Raw genomic sequence first — 14937 nt, 5'->3', positions numbered from 1 at the left:
TTTAAAAATAATGTATGTGTGTATCGGGAGCAGGTGGAGCACCCTGAGCTGGGGTATGATGTGAGTTTTGTGTCAGAGGTTGAGGATAAGTCTGGCCGCAGAGTGCTGGACGGTTAGAAGTCTTCAAGTGAGTTACTTGGTGATTGCAGTGTAGAGGGAGTTCTTATAGTCCAACTTACTGGTTACTAGGGCGTGAGTGACAGTTTTTCTTGTGGTGCTTGAGTCATTTGAAGATCTTCCTCAGCATTTTGAGGGTATGGAAGCAGGATGCGGTGATACTGTGGACTTGTGCGTTGTGGGTGTGGGTCTGAGTTCAGGTGTCTACCAGTTAGGGCCCCAAAGTGAGGTGCTCTTGCAGAAGATCACTACTTCTGTCCTGTTGGTTTTGAGAGTATGAGTTGTGTGTCGTTGACATGGGAGAGGATGTGGATGATTTTGGCCAGAGAGATCATATACACGTTGAAAAGAGTAGGGTTGAGGGATCAACCTTGAGGCAATCTGCAGATGAGTTTGCAGGCTTCCGAGGAGTAAGGTGTCATTCTGGCAACTTGTGTTCCACCTGTTAAGAAGGAGCAGATCCAAAGGAGAGTGTGTCCTTGGGTGCCAATCCTGTGCAGGCATCTGATGAGGACGGGTTGTGAGACCATATCAAATGTTGCAGAGTGGGCCAAGAGAATGAGGGCTGCTTCTGTCAAGGATCATGCAGATGTTGGCTGAGGTGGCGGTGAGTTATAATGGTGACTTGGTCGGACTGAGGGTAAAGGTTGCTATATCAGGAGGTGAATTTGTTACAGAAGAATAATGTGAGTTTTTTTGCAAATGCCTTGTGATGGGGGGATGTTAGAGGCATCAAGAGGCAAGGTGAAATCTTTGATGATGGCAAAGATTTCCTTGCTGCTGTTAGTGCCAACATCAATGCAATCTGCAGGAGCGGTGCATTTAGTGTTTAGTATCTGTTGGTAGTAGCGTCTTAGGGCAGTAAGGATGTTTTTATCTGTGGTGTCTTGACTTGTTCTCTGTTTGTGTTCCAGTTACATGAAGGGGTGTTTCTTCATCATGAGCTTCCCTGTCTACCAACTGGCCTGTGGTCAGGCTCTTGCCTTTGGGTTGAGCTTGGGGGGAGACAAGGTGTCAGAACATGCGTTGATCCAGCTGTTGAGTTTCTTGATGGCTATCAACAAGTTGCTGGTGTGTTCTGGCCAGTGTCAGGAGAGAGCAGAAGCCCATTCCTCTTCTGTGATGCTTTTCCAGCTGTGGCAGGCAGTTCCTGAGGTGGTGCCCGATGGATGTGCTGAAACTGATGAGGATGTGATCTGCTCTAGTTATGGTTGCAGACTTGTTCACTGTGATCTTGCTGATTGAGATGAAAATCAGGCCCAATAAGTGTCTGGAGTGTGGGTGGGTTAGGTAATATGCTGGCAGAGGCCTAGGTTTCTGAGGTTTTGTAAAAGGGAAATTGAGTTTGGATCGGTGGGGTTTTCTAGATGAAAGTTAAGGTCTCTGAGGAGGATGAAGGTGCTTGCATTGATGATGAAGGGTGCGACAAAGTCTGAGATGTAGGCAGAATTTTTGCAGGGTCTTGGTGGTCTGTATATGAGGATTCTGCCTAGGGAGGAGTTGGCTTTGATGAGTATCTTGATGTGTATCTGCCGTATTTTCTTGCTAACTTTTTTACTGCGATCACTGCTTAATTAGATAAAGTGGCATAGTTGCAGTAATTTTGCTCAAAAAGGCTAATGAAATTTTTTCAAAATTATGTGAATCACATTGATGTATTTTCAATTTCAACCAGGCGTACTCATAACTTCACAAAGGAAATTATTGATGCCATCTCAAATAACATAATCAGTGGTATAATTAATGATATTTGAAATTACATAATTGATGCAATCACTAATAAGATCTATGACATTACCAAGGATGTCACTGACAACACAATTATATGAACAACTACAAAGTGTGAAGTAGAGAGTAGGCAAATCAAGCAAGCGCAACAAATGACTAAGGACCACCTCCAAGAAAGACAGAGTAACCTAACATTCGTCACATCCTTAAAGAACACACTGCTTCTATAACATGATCTAGCACAAGTGGACTCTGTATTCCAAGGACTCAGAGAGATTGCTAATGTCACCTTATGATGTGAACACAAATAGTAGGAAGGAAGGTCAGAATTCAGAGTGTGATTGAAACATGTAATATTTTAATATTATGCACCACGCGAAAATGCACTATGTCCACAAGATGCAGGGAGATGTTCCAAGTGATTAGTATGTGTTTGAACTTGACATTTATTATTTTACTAGCTTTATAGGTAAAAGCATTAAAGGCAGTTTATGTGGTCTGGTCAGTTATATCTGTATTGCAGAGGCTTGATACATTGCAATGGCTAAATGAATATAATATTGGCGGAGAGATAGGAAAATCGTCCTGTAGTGTGACCTAGAGGTGATATATAGAGTATGGAGTATCAACTGTGGGCGAAGGATGTGCCCATTTGGTGCTGAAGTCTGAATCAGTGGAAGATATTTCTGAAGGCTAATATCTACGATAATCATGCAGTATGAATAGTGTATGTGGGTAAAAGTCAACCACGTACGACATCAATGTAGACATTTGCATATATGTCAACAACATAGTTTCCCGATTTGGTAGTATTAGAGGCTGGTTTAAAAGTATAAAATCTCTCAAACAGTGTTTTCAAACATAGTATAATGTATGTATTAATGTCATCTGGGAACCATTTCACGATATCATAAGTGCCCATAACAGTGACTTCATCAATGATGTCATCGGAAATGTAATATGTAATCTTATGAGTAGTGTAATCCGTGATATAATCTGAGAAGTAATGAGGAATGCTATTTATCATGTTATTTGAGAAGTTATCAGTTATGTCACTAGTGAGGTAATGTTCAGTGCATACATGTATCATTTATCAGGAAAAATAGTTTTATAGGTTGTGCGTGCATATAGGGCTGTCTAACAATGCATGCTTCAGATTCATGCTGAGTTTATATTTCCAACACATCGACCACACATTTTGAAATCTCTGCAATTGCAACCATTTTCAGTTTGTTGAAGTGAAGAGTAAACACAGCCAGGGGTAAATGATATGACAATGCATAGAAAAGATATGTAGCTTTATTGTATGCTTTAGGAATGTAACAGACTGCGTATTGTGAGCTACCCCAGTCCACAGGGAGAAAGAGGCTGATGTGGAGAGAGAGAGAGAAATTTAGGCAGTGACCCCCTTTGTGCCTGGAATCTGCAGCACGTCCCAGCACAGCAAGGCTACAGCCTCCTCTGTATGTTTATCTCAAAAGGGTGGTGCACAGTGTTGTTTCTTCCAAGTCAGATAAGAGAATCCAATTCCTCAACAAAGCATTCGTTCACACTTTTGGGAAAAATACATTTACCGTGTGCCAAACCTCTGCCACCTTTCAGCCATGACAGTTCCATCTTTGTTGGGGTGGTGCCGCTCTCAGCTGCTTTCCCAAACACTTTGAAGTGAAGAGATGACCTCCTTGCTTTCTGATATATTCAAGCACGGCAGACATGGACCAACATTTCTAGGCGGGACAATAGCAGAAACAACTGATTGTAATGTGAAAATAATATCCTCCATGAAAAGGGAATAAACAGCTGCTCCTACATCTGGTATCATCTAGTGGCGTAGCCACGTTAGCTGTCTCGTTATTAATAAACATAACTGACTCACTTTCTATTCTTTAAATACATTTTGCAGAATAAGACCGTGGTCCTGAGGAATCAGTACCCCCTCCCCACCCCCTCTCCTGTAACTGCTGAGGAAGTAAACTAAATAAAAGCATACGATGTCACTTATTGTCTTGGGGTGGATTTTTTTTTGCACAAGTGGTCACATTATTGGTGTAAGCTGGACTTTAAAAGGTTCTATAACAAGCCCAACCAGCTGTCCCATCACGATAGTCGTGCTGTTCCACGTATCAAATCTCTTAAATCGAATACGTTTTATATGCTATTTCTCTGCCACAATATTTTTTATAAGGTCGCTGAAACAGTCAATGATTTTTCTTTGCTGTAAAATGCTTTCCCACTAGGTCATTTGCTTGTTCACTCAGTCTTTGCACGTAAACAGTCCATCTAACATATTGATCGTTGTTGGCACTCTAATCATTTTATTATAGACCAAGGGTAATTGAAACACGTTATATTCTTTTTTAAATCCATTTGCTGTCTGGAAATCAGAAAATCAATTAAGCATCCTGCAGTTAAGTCCCTTTCTAGGTAAAACCACAAGTAAGATTTATAACAAACTTAGATGCAGCATAAACACAGTGGCGTTGATGCAATTATTATGTGAATTAAATGCATGCACACTTTGAGGCTATTAGGTAGTCGTTACATTGTTTGCATATCAGATTCCATGCAGTATGAGTTTCTCAAGAACCTGGAAAATGATGATCTAAACACCTACTAGCTGTAACAAAAGAACAGCACGCAGGACCTGGATGTCACTTGACTACTAATGCGTGCCGCATTACATTGATGCATTAATTCCCATCGGGCAGCAAAGAAAACATACACTGGATGAAAGCTTTTAAGGTATTGCAATATTTGCTCCATGAAAAGAGAGAAGATCCTTCCAGGAAATCTTCCTTTACAAAATGTGTCTGACAGACATGGTTTTGTTGTGACTCATCATGGTTGTTTTCTTTGGTGGGTAGCCAGAGCAGGTTGGTCATTTGGGAACCCTTAAAGAGAAGGATCACACTTACTAGTTTTAAAAGACCATGGAGTATATTTCAGATGTATGTGCAGGTGCATCCGCAATAACCGTGTCCAGAAGGCTATGTCTGCAAAGGCATTTCACTGTTAAATAAAAACTAGAAATACATACTACAAATTCATTAGAAGTTATGCCGTTCGTTGCTAGTCAGGAAAATTATACCAGAAGTTAAAATAATACTCAAGGGATTTTAAAGCAGCCAAGTGTCCTATTTTATATGTATCAATCTAACCAATATAGAAATGCATATAATATGTATTAGGGTGAGGCAGAGTAGACGAGCAGATTGCATTAGTGCCAGAGTGTGGTCAGATACCCATAATTAACATTTACAATGCTTTGACAATCTGAAATGAAAAGTGGTGAGACTGGTGGCAAAGTAAGGTGCAAAGGAACAATTTGCAAGATGTCTTTGCTCACAAACTTCACTTATTTTTCAAAAATCTATCATAAACAATGAAATGTTGTGGAGGAATATCCGTTGCTGGAAAGTAAAACTCCACATCATGGTAAGCATTACTATGTGTTTTTGACTACATATGCCTTTAAAATATGTTGTAGTTCTACTATATAATTTAGTTTACCATACACGTTTTTAAAACATTGTTTTGCCATGTGTAGTAAAAATGAATAATTTTAAATGAAGAGCTTGATTATCAAATAAAAATCTTACGAATATGTAAATGTGAACAGACATATGTTGAAGCGTTTTATGGTAACATTAAACATCCCTAACCAACATAGTGTCATCCTTTCCTCATACTAGACATTCAAAACATTTTGGTTCATACATAAACACTAAAATATGTTTCTCTCACACAACTTGCAAAATGAGATGAATCCTGCTCTGAGGCCAGATCACTGGTGTTCGCTTGAACTGGCCACATTTAGTAAGTTTATTACGCAGCTCCAAGCAAAACTGATTGATCACTCAATGTTCATGTAGACTTTCTTTTAGCCATAAACTGCATTTTATACCTGATCAAATAATACTTGAATACTAATACATATACATGGGTTTTAACTTCAATCATTTTATTGGCTTAGCCTTCGATAATGGTACCGGTATGTATCTAGGCACTTTACTTCCCGTAACAAAACATCTTACCGAAATTCTCATCATGATGATTTTCTTTCGGGTTGCATACTACACATATACTGTATATCCTTTGTATTCATTTTTGTGTATTCTTGCAAAGATTTTAGGTAATCATGGAATAAAGAAATGATGATGATGAAGTGAATCCAAAACATATTTTACAAACAAACACAGATTTACTAATAAAAATGCTATATAAGCATACATCCACCATGATGTCATCAATCCACTTGCGACCTCTGAAGGAACAGTATGACAAGATTGAAACCGGTGAAAGCTGAAGCAGAATTAACACTGCCTTGTATCTTCTACTTTTGGTAAGTAAGAGTAAATTAAACAATTCTCTTTTATTTCTTGATATTAAATAGAAACCATATCATTAAACATAATATCTATTTTGTTTTCCCATTTCTAAAGTATAATTTGAGATCTGCTAATATTATGAGGTTAAAAGGTGGTGCATTCTACACTGCAAAATTCTCCAAAGTTGAAAATGAAAACAAAACCAAATGGCAATATAAATATATCATATATATATATATATATATATATATATATATATATATATATATATATATATATATATATATATATATATATATATATAACAAGTGTGTGAATAAAATCTCATCAACATCAAATTTTGAGATCCTTTTTTCCAACGTGTTTGCAAAAAAAGAAAAAAACACATATATCAGGATTTAGAAAACGGTTTATTTAAATATATATTTTTAGTTCCCACAGGAAAGTTGGAGCAATAATTTATAATCTAAAACCAAAGAACAGCAACAGGAAATACAGTGGCAAATAAAGGTAGAAAAATATATTTTTCAAAATGCAGTGAATAAAAATTCACCAACAATCATAAACAACTAACTTTTCAATAAATCAAAAAGTTATGACTCCATGAACAACCTAATTTAAATTTTCTTCAAAGGCCAACTAATAAAAAAAATTGTGTGAACTATTAAAAATAAACTAAAGAAATGAAATATAAATCCAATACAAAAATTAATATTCTTTTTCCTTTCACTCATTAATGTAGGGAAAGGTAAATTAATGAGAAGTAAAACAAAAGTTTATTTTTTAACAGGAAGACCGAAAAGAAGGGTAAATAAACAAACATTTTGTTTGTCAACAAAGTCTAGCAAGAAAAGAAAACTAAAAAATATGCAGCAAAGATTTAAAGTGTCATAAGTCAAAATATATTGTATTGTAAAATTAATTTTTTTTTTTACATTTATGGTTTTTGTTATTCTTTTAAATACAAACAGAAAAAAATGGAAGATATGTTGAGGGCTGAACATGTCCTGTCAAAGAATAGGAACAGACTGTTAAAACATGAAGGGGCTTAGACCTGTCAGATCTTGGAGTGCTTTCCCCTGTCTTTTTGGGTTCTGACCTACTGATTTGATCCTGTGCTGATTTTTTTTTCTGGCTTTAGGACTGTGGGCACTTTACCACTCCTGACCAGTGCTAAAGTGCAAGTGTTCTCTGTCTAAATTTTATTGGTGATTGTTTTATCTATGATTGGCATAACTGACTTACTAGTAAGTCCATGGTACAGTGCATAGTGTGTGCCCAGGGAGTATCCCTGTAAACATGTTTCATACCTGCCACAATTGTGTCTTTGTGGGCAGTTTTAATTGCCAGTTTGACCTGGCAGGTGCACTCACTTGCCAGGCCCAAACCTTCCATTTTACTACATGAAAGTCACCCCTAAGGTAGTCCTCAGGCATCCCCAGGGGTAGGTTGCAGTGTTTTTAAAGGGTAGGATATGTACTAGTGTGTTTTACATGTCCTGATAGTGAAATACTGCTAAATTCGGTGTTAACTATTGCAAGACCTATTTCTGCCATAGGTTAACATGGGGATTGCCTTGAAATATCCTATGTTTAACTTCCCAATGGGAGCAGATAGAGATGTGGAGTTTGGGGTCTCTGAACTCACCATTTAAAAAACATATTTTGGTGAAGTGCATTTTTAAATTGTAAGTTTGAAAATGGCACTTTTAGAAAGTAGGCAGTTTCTTGCTTAACCATTCTGTGCCTCTGCCTGGCTGTGAATACACATCTGAGTCAGGATGACAGTGGGGCTCTTTGTGAATTCACTCTAGACATTCAACACACATGGAGCTGAGGTGTGACCTGCATATCCTGATGGGCCTACCTGGGCTAGAGTGGTAGGAAGAGCTGACACTTGCACCTGAATACGGATGTGCCTGTCCTTACACAAAGCAGTCTACAACCCCCTGGAGTGTGTCTGGGGCCATGACAGGAAAGGCAGGGTTTGGTGCTCTACAAAGACTTTTGAACCTCTGAAACTACAACTTTAGAACACTTCTGGACTGAGAACATTCAGCCAGGAAGAACAGCTGTGTGCTGCAGGAGGGACTGTCACTCTGCCTGTTACATTGTTTTTCTAGAGTGCTGCTTGCTGCTTAAGTCCTAGGAATGAAAGGACTGGACTTTGCTTTCGACATCCTGCTTTCCAAGGTTCTCCAAGGGCTTGAACTGAGCTTGCCTCCAGCCAGAAGTCTCAGTAACATTAAAGACTTCATCTGCCAGTACCTGGAATATTCTGCTGAGATTCCTGAATTGCCACGTGGTGCCAAATCTATCCCCGGGCCTTTGGAAATGGAAACTGGTGTCCTGAGGAAGAAACTCCACACCTTAAAGCAGTGCAGCTGAAAATTCATGTAATGCCTGGCTAGCAGCAGAAGAATTGATGCAGCGCCTGCCTTGTTTAAAGTTCAATAATTTGGAATGTTTGGGAGGACAGACTACCTGAAAAATGTAGCTTATATATTACTGTTAGAAATGGTGTCTCTTGTTGGCAGTCAGTTTGTACTCTGTCCAAGCAGGGACAATCACTCTAGTCAGTGTAAAGGAGATATACTCTTCGATAACCCCTGCTCACCTCCTTCGTGGCTTGGCACAAGCAGTCAGGCTTATCACAAAGGCAATGTGTAAAGTATTTGTACCAACACACACAGTAATACAATGAAAACACTACAAAATGGACACTCACTAGTTTAGAAAAATAGCCAATATTTATCTAAATCAAACAAGACCAAACGACAAAAATCCAATATACACAAGTAAAGTTATGAATTTTTGAAATAATAGAATCTTTCTCCATAGAAAACAATGGAAATGCTGTTGTTACACAAAGTACCTGGTTTGTGTAAAAAATAAAGCTGCACAGGCGAGCGTGCGCCAAAAAAGTCAGCGGTGTTGATTCTTTACTCGCAAGTGAGGCTGTGCATTGTTTCTTCTCCCGCAAGTGAACGATGCATTGATTTCCGGATGGTGCACCATGGATCCGCGCAGGTTCACGTTGATTTTGATGCCCAACTTTAAATAACTTTTAAGTGCAGTTTTCTTTGGTAGCAGATAGAGATGTGGAGTTTGGGGTCTCTGAACTCAGAATATAATAATACTTCTTTGAGTAAAGTTGGTTTTTAGATTGTCAGTTTGAAAATGCCACTTTTAGAAAGTGGGCATTATCTTGCTCAAACCATTCTGTGACTCATAGCACCCGCAGAGCATTTGGCCTTTCCATGTCCACTGTGTTCCAGTATCTAGAAGTGTTACGTTGATTAATTTAATATTGTGTTCTCCTGACTACACACAATGTATGTGGCTGAGGGGGGGGGTGCAGGCTTGGGTTTTGTGATTGTTGAATTATTCAAAACTGCAATCATTTGGCTATTTCTCAATGCATATGTAGCTGGCCCTCTTAGTGGGCTACTATGTTTGTATCGAATCTTATCTCCTATGTGGTTATGCTGCATCTGACAGATACTTGCATGATGATGTACGGCCAGTTCCTTTCAGCACTGTTTTTCTCTGTCGAATGTAATTTGCAGTATGTCATAGCCCTCAGCTTCTGGGGAGCTATAATGCCCATGTAACTGTAACATGTCTTGTTGTTTGACGATTTGCTATTGCCCCAAAAAAAACCTAAACCATTGTAAACGAAAAATGACAGTGCTGTAGCCACTAAGGGAATAGACTGGGTAGAAGAACATAGAGTTAGATGTTCTGATTCCCATCACATTGGTGAGATACCTACTACTAAATAGGAGGATTTTACGTAGGGCTAGGGAGGGGTTCAGTGTGGGCTAATGAGTGGCTAGGGAGGAATGCGCACCCAGCCACAAAAGAGTAAACCAATTGCTATTTAACAGCTTCAATTCTTGAGTTACTACAGCCAAAAAGGGACAAAAACAGTAGTAAATTGCCCAAGCTCAGAGCTCGAGTTAGTCCAGCACCATACATGTCCAAACACTGGTACTGCAACACCCTCCAATAGAAAATAATGGTGGTAGGGACTCCATAGGAAATATGCAATCAATTATGTTTATTTCTATACATCATTTTTAATAATTATTAGGCATAACAACAAAATATTTTTTCCTTTGGATGGGAGCTTATTTTTTAATTTAAACTTCACAAAAATGTTTTTGACTTAATTTAGTATATTTCAAATGCTTAAATATTTAATGCAGTATTAATTTATTTTCATTCTGTTCTACATTTAAAATAGCATATAAAATTAACATATTAATATGTAACATAAACATGTTTTACTAAATCATTTGTGGCAAATACAATTTTTTACTTGTTACTATAATTTTCCATTTGGAAACTCCACAGTTGGGTGGCAATTTCTGTATGGTAAAGTATAGGGTAAATTCAAAAATGTCATTAAAAATAATTTTCTTTGAGTAGCTTTGCCTGCTATTGTTTTCAGATACAGTTGTGTGTCATTGACATATTGAGGTTCTGAGACAAAAGATTTTTCCAGGATTAGACTTAGAGGGTCCACATAGAGACTAAATAGCATGGGAGCCACGATTCTTGCAATGTTAATGCGTGTTTTCTGATTTTTACCAATTAATATCTATTTGATAATTCCATTCAAAAATACCCCTCATATTTCCATGCAATCTCAAGAATTGTAAGAAGCCAGTTGTGGTCGATCATGTTAAATGCTGCTATTAACATAATTAGACAAGCATCTGCTTTGTCAAGGATGTAGGGTATATGTTTGTACGCTGTAAAAAACATTTACAGCAGATAATCAGCTGGTAGGCCTTCTTTGGTCATGAAGTTGATCAGACACTATTTTTCATCATAAATGTGAGCAACCATGGAAAGCTTGATATTGCTCAGTAGTCGGCTGACTGTGTTTTTTTAAGCGTAATCTTACTGGTTTTGATTGAGTCCGGGAATGCACCTTGATCTAAGGAGCGTTAATCAGGTTTAACCAAGTGTCTTAAAGGATGGCGAAGTTGTCTTTAGTCATGGTGCCAGGATAGGTTCAGAGAAGTAAAAATTGTTTCAGTTTTTTTAAAGGTTCAGTAAGGTCATTTAGTGAAATGACGCTGAAGGAGTCCCTTGCTTTCAAGAGTATTAGGGAAGATGGTACATGACTTGTGCATTTGTTGTTCAACCTGTCTTTTTATAGATGATTTTTTTAATGAAATGATTTAGGAATTTGTTAAATATTTCCTTTATTGATGAGAGTTGAGTGTATTTGAGTCCGATGTTATATAATTGGCGAGGTGAAATAATGTTGGGGTGGTATATATTTGTATTCTATTCTGAGTTTTTTAGGTTTTCAGGCTGAAAAGGGGTTTGGACTCTCTCCATTTGTTCTCATGTTCTCATGTTTTCTGAAATTACTTCAGGCTTGTGCTGTATAGCAGGTGAACCAAGATTTACTATCCCGTGGTCTGAGACTTGGTCAATTTTGGCAACTTCTTTGGTTCTCTTGTCTTCATATTCCTTGGTCATCCTTGCAACATCTTGTGGTGTTAAGGAGACCTACTGTGAACAAAATGAGGTTTTTAAAAACAGTTGGTGTGAGATTCTTCAGGGATCAAGCTAGTATTTTCGGTGTTGGGGGAATTGTGAGGGTTTCTGGAGATTTGTGACGATTTGTGAAAAGGAGGATGTGAAAGTGACCAATGAAATGATCAGACCTGTCAGCAGATGTGGGCATAGGTGGATTACATATGTGATCAATGAACGGTCTAAAAATTCGGACACCTAATACAATTGAATGTATCTTAATTCAGTTGGGCTTTTTGAGTTCCTGAATGCAGTGGTAATTTATTTGTACGTCCTGTAAGCTTACAAGGGATCATGCATCCCTAACTGCCACCAACACCATCCTGGCCACACTGAGAGCCCAAATGCAGGTTATAAAAGGAATCCTGAGTTATTTCTACTTGAAGTGTCTTGTTTGACAGGTCAGATCTGGCATACGGCAGTGGTACACAGCTGAATATGCTTCGGCTTCATTACGTCATGGTCAGGGCCAGATAAACTGCTGTGTGGCTGTTTGCACGCACAGCTCATTCTTATCAGTGCTTGGCTTCCCCTCCCCCCCCCCACATTTTTCTCCTTCCTGTGTGTTTAGCTAAATACATCCAAAACTCCACATTAAACTGTGGAAATCTGGGAGATGTGGAAGTAGGAGAGGAGACAGGTATCATCAGTCATGCTAGGTCAAATGCTGTAAACAAATACACTAGGCATGTCTCAATTTAGTTAAAGTATGAGCTTTGCAGCTGTTATCAGCTTCTTCATTCCTGTTGTATGTGTCCTTTCATTCCACCATTCATTGATTAGTACTGCAGTGCTGATGTTTAGCATGTCATTACTGAGAGGGTTGCGCTGGCCTGGAATGGCTGTAAGTGAGTGCGACTCTCGAGAACGCCCCTGCAGAGCGGCTAACGGCGAAAGCAAAAATATTATTCTCATTGTCAGCCTCAGATGTGGCAGCATTCAGTGTCTGCTAGATGTGACCTCCTTATGGCAATCATCCTGAAGTCTGATCTCTGGTAGAGTTACTGTTCGGATCAGAATTATAAGAACAGTGTTATCATTAGTTGAGAGAGACTTCTGAGGTAGGCAATGTATTTGAATGAAGTAACATCAAGTCACTGGAGCAAGTGATTTTCCTTTGCATTCTGGTATTTGTTTTTTGCATTTTTAGTTATAATTACTAAACTGAAAACAGGAATGGATGAGCTACTTACATCTCACAGAGATCTATTTGAAATCTCTAAAGGTAGAGAGCCAGAGGGAAAGGTTTGAGAGAGTAGGTTAAGAGGCAGCGAGACAAAGGGAGAGAGGGGATGGAGGATAAATGTACAATGGGGAATTGAGTGGTATAAAGTGAGAGGTAAAAAAGTAAAGAAAATGTACACATGGAGGAAAGCTAGACATGGAAAACAAAGAATGAAGAGCTGAAAAGAAGTGTACTGAATATCAGATTAAAGAAAGGGAGAGTAGGGATCTAAATGTCTGACAAATTTGATGTTTGAATCTTATATTCTATATTTTTTTTATTTTGACATAGTTTTGCTTTGTGATGTTAAAAATGCAATGCATGAATTGCAGCTGAGATGGGTCAACTTGAAATCTTTGAGGAAAGATGATGAGAGGGAGAATGGAAAAAGACGTTAGGGCAATGTGAAATAGAAAGCAGACTGGGCAGAGAAAAATACAGAGAGGAAAGACATAGGGCCTTATTATGATAAAAAGCCTGTCTGCCGAAATCCCAACAGGTAGGTTACTGCCATTGTGGCAGCCTCCCTGCCGGGCCCATTACAGTTTCTCACTGAGTCAGCAGGCGGAACCTCAATTTCCGCCCGCTGGCCTAGCAGGAAATGGCCTACAGCATTGTCTCTGGCTCGTAATAGAGCTGGTGGCAATGCTGTCGTGTGTAGGGTGCACCAGCATGCATTGCAGTGTTCACTGTCTGCAATGCTGGTAGGGGGGGCCCTGCACTGCCCATGCTAAAAGCATGGGCAGTAGAGGGGCCCATCTCGGACCCCCTGCACCCGTTCTTCACCAGCCTTTTCCTGGCGGTGAAACGTAGCTGCTTGCAATGCTGCCTTGGCAGATTATGACCTCCATGACTGCCAGACCATCGGGACGACTAATCCTGGGTGGTACTAGAGGCCCACCTGCAGCACAACTGCCGCAGTGATAATGTGGCATTTGGACCGTCGCATTTGGTGGCAGTCTGTACGGCACTGCGAGTCTGGGGGTCAGTAGACTGTCAGACTCGTAATGATCCCCAGAGAGTGAAAAAGGTGGAAGGGGAGGAACATTAATAGAATTAGCAAGTGGAAAGAGGGATGGCGAGGAAGAGAGGGATAGATAGGGGAAGGAATGTAAGAGAGGATGTAGAGTACACAAAAGATGGAAGGCTATGCCCCCTGAATCCTTAACAAAATCCCAGCATTGATCCTCTTATTTTTTTGTATATGCATACATTGCCTCCCCTTGTACACATCCCCAGTGTCTACCACTGAGCTGCTGACAGATGGGGCTTTCTACTCAATTAATTTTATGAAATGTGGGGGATAATGCATCAGTTTACTGAAGTTAAAAAACAATATTCTCAGGCAGAGAACCTCCCCAAACGTCCGATCAGATAGTTGTGCTTGTCACAGGGCCCACTCTCACAGTCTAGTGCAGGATGTGCTCTTACGCCCAACAATTTCAATGCTTATCAGCTACCACAAACTGGTTATAAACTATTCCCACTGGATAAGGCAAGATAGCACATGTATAGTGCTCTAGAGACCCCAGGAAAGGCAAAAGATCAGGCTGCTGAGTGAGCAGTCTCGGAGTCAAATGCTAATGCAGATGCTATTCTCTGCCCAAAGATCACTTTGTGGCAATGGCAATTTGTAACTTACTTTTTTGCCTTTACAAGTGCCTCCTTGGCTACATGCCCACTAAACTATGCGCCACTAGCTGGATGTGCACAGTTTTCATAGACCCAGCAAGGTCAGTATGCACACTTCTATTATCAATGTACAACGGCCAAGTACCATCAATGGCAAAGTAATCATCATGCAAAAAGACCCAGCAGCAAAGGGTTCAGAAATAGATGAAGTAACAAGCTAGGTTAAACTCAGCATCTTCATAGGAGATCCACCCGAGGAACATAAGGGGAACTGGAGGAAGCTGCATCAATGCATCAGCCTCAGCATGAGCAGAAGGAAAACAAAGCGAGCTCAGACACAAGTCTGTTC

Source organism: Pleurodeles waltl, chromosome 5 (genome assembly GCF_031143425.1).
Source record: "Pleurodeles waltl isolate 20211129_DDA chromosome 5, aPleWal1.hap1.20221129, whole genome shotgun sequence".
NCBI classification, from domain to species: domain Eukaryota; kingdom Metazoa; phylum Chordata; class Amphibia; order Caudata; family Salamandridae; genus Pleurodeles; species Pleurodeles waltl.
The sequence above is the reverse complement of the archived record's forward strand: the minus strand, read 5'-3'. Positions refer to the sequence as shown.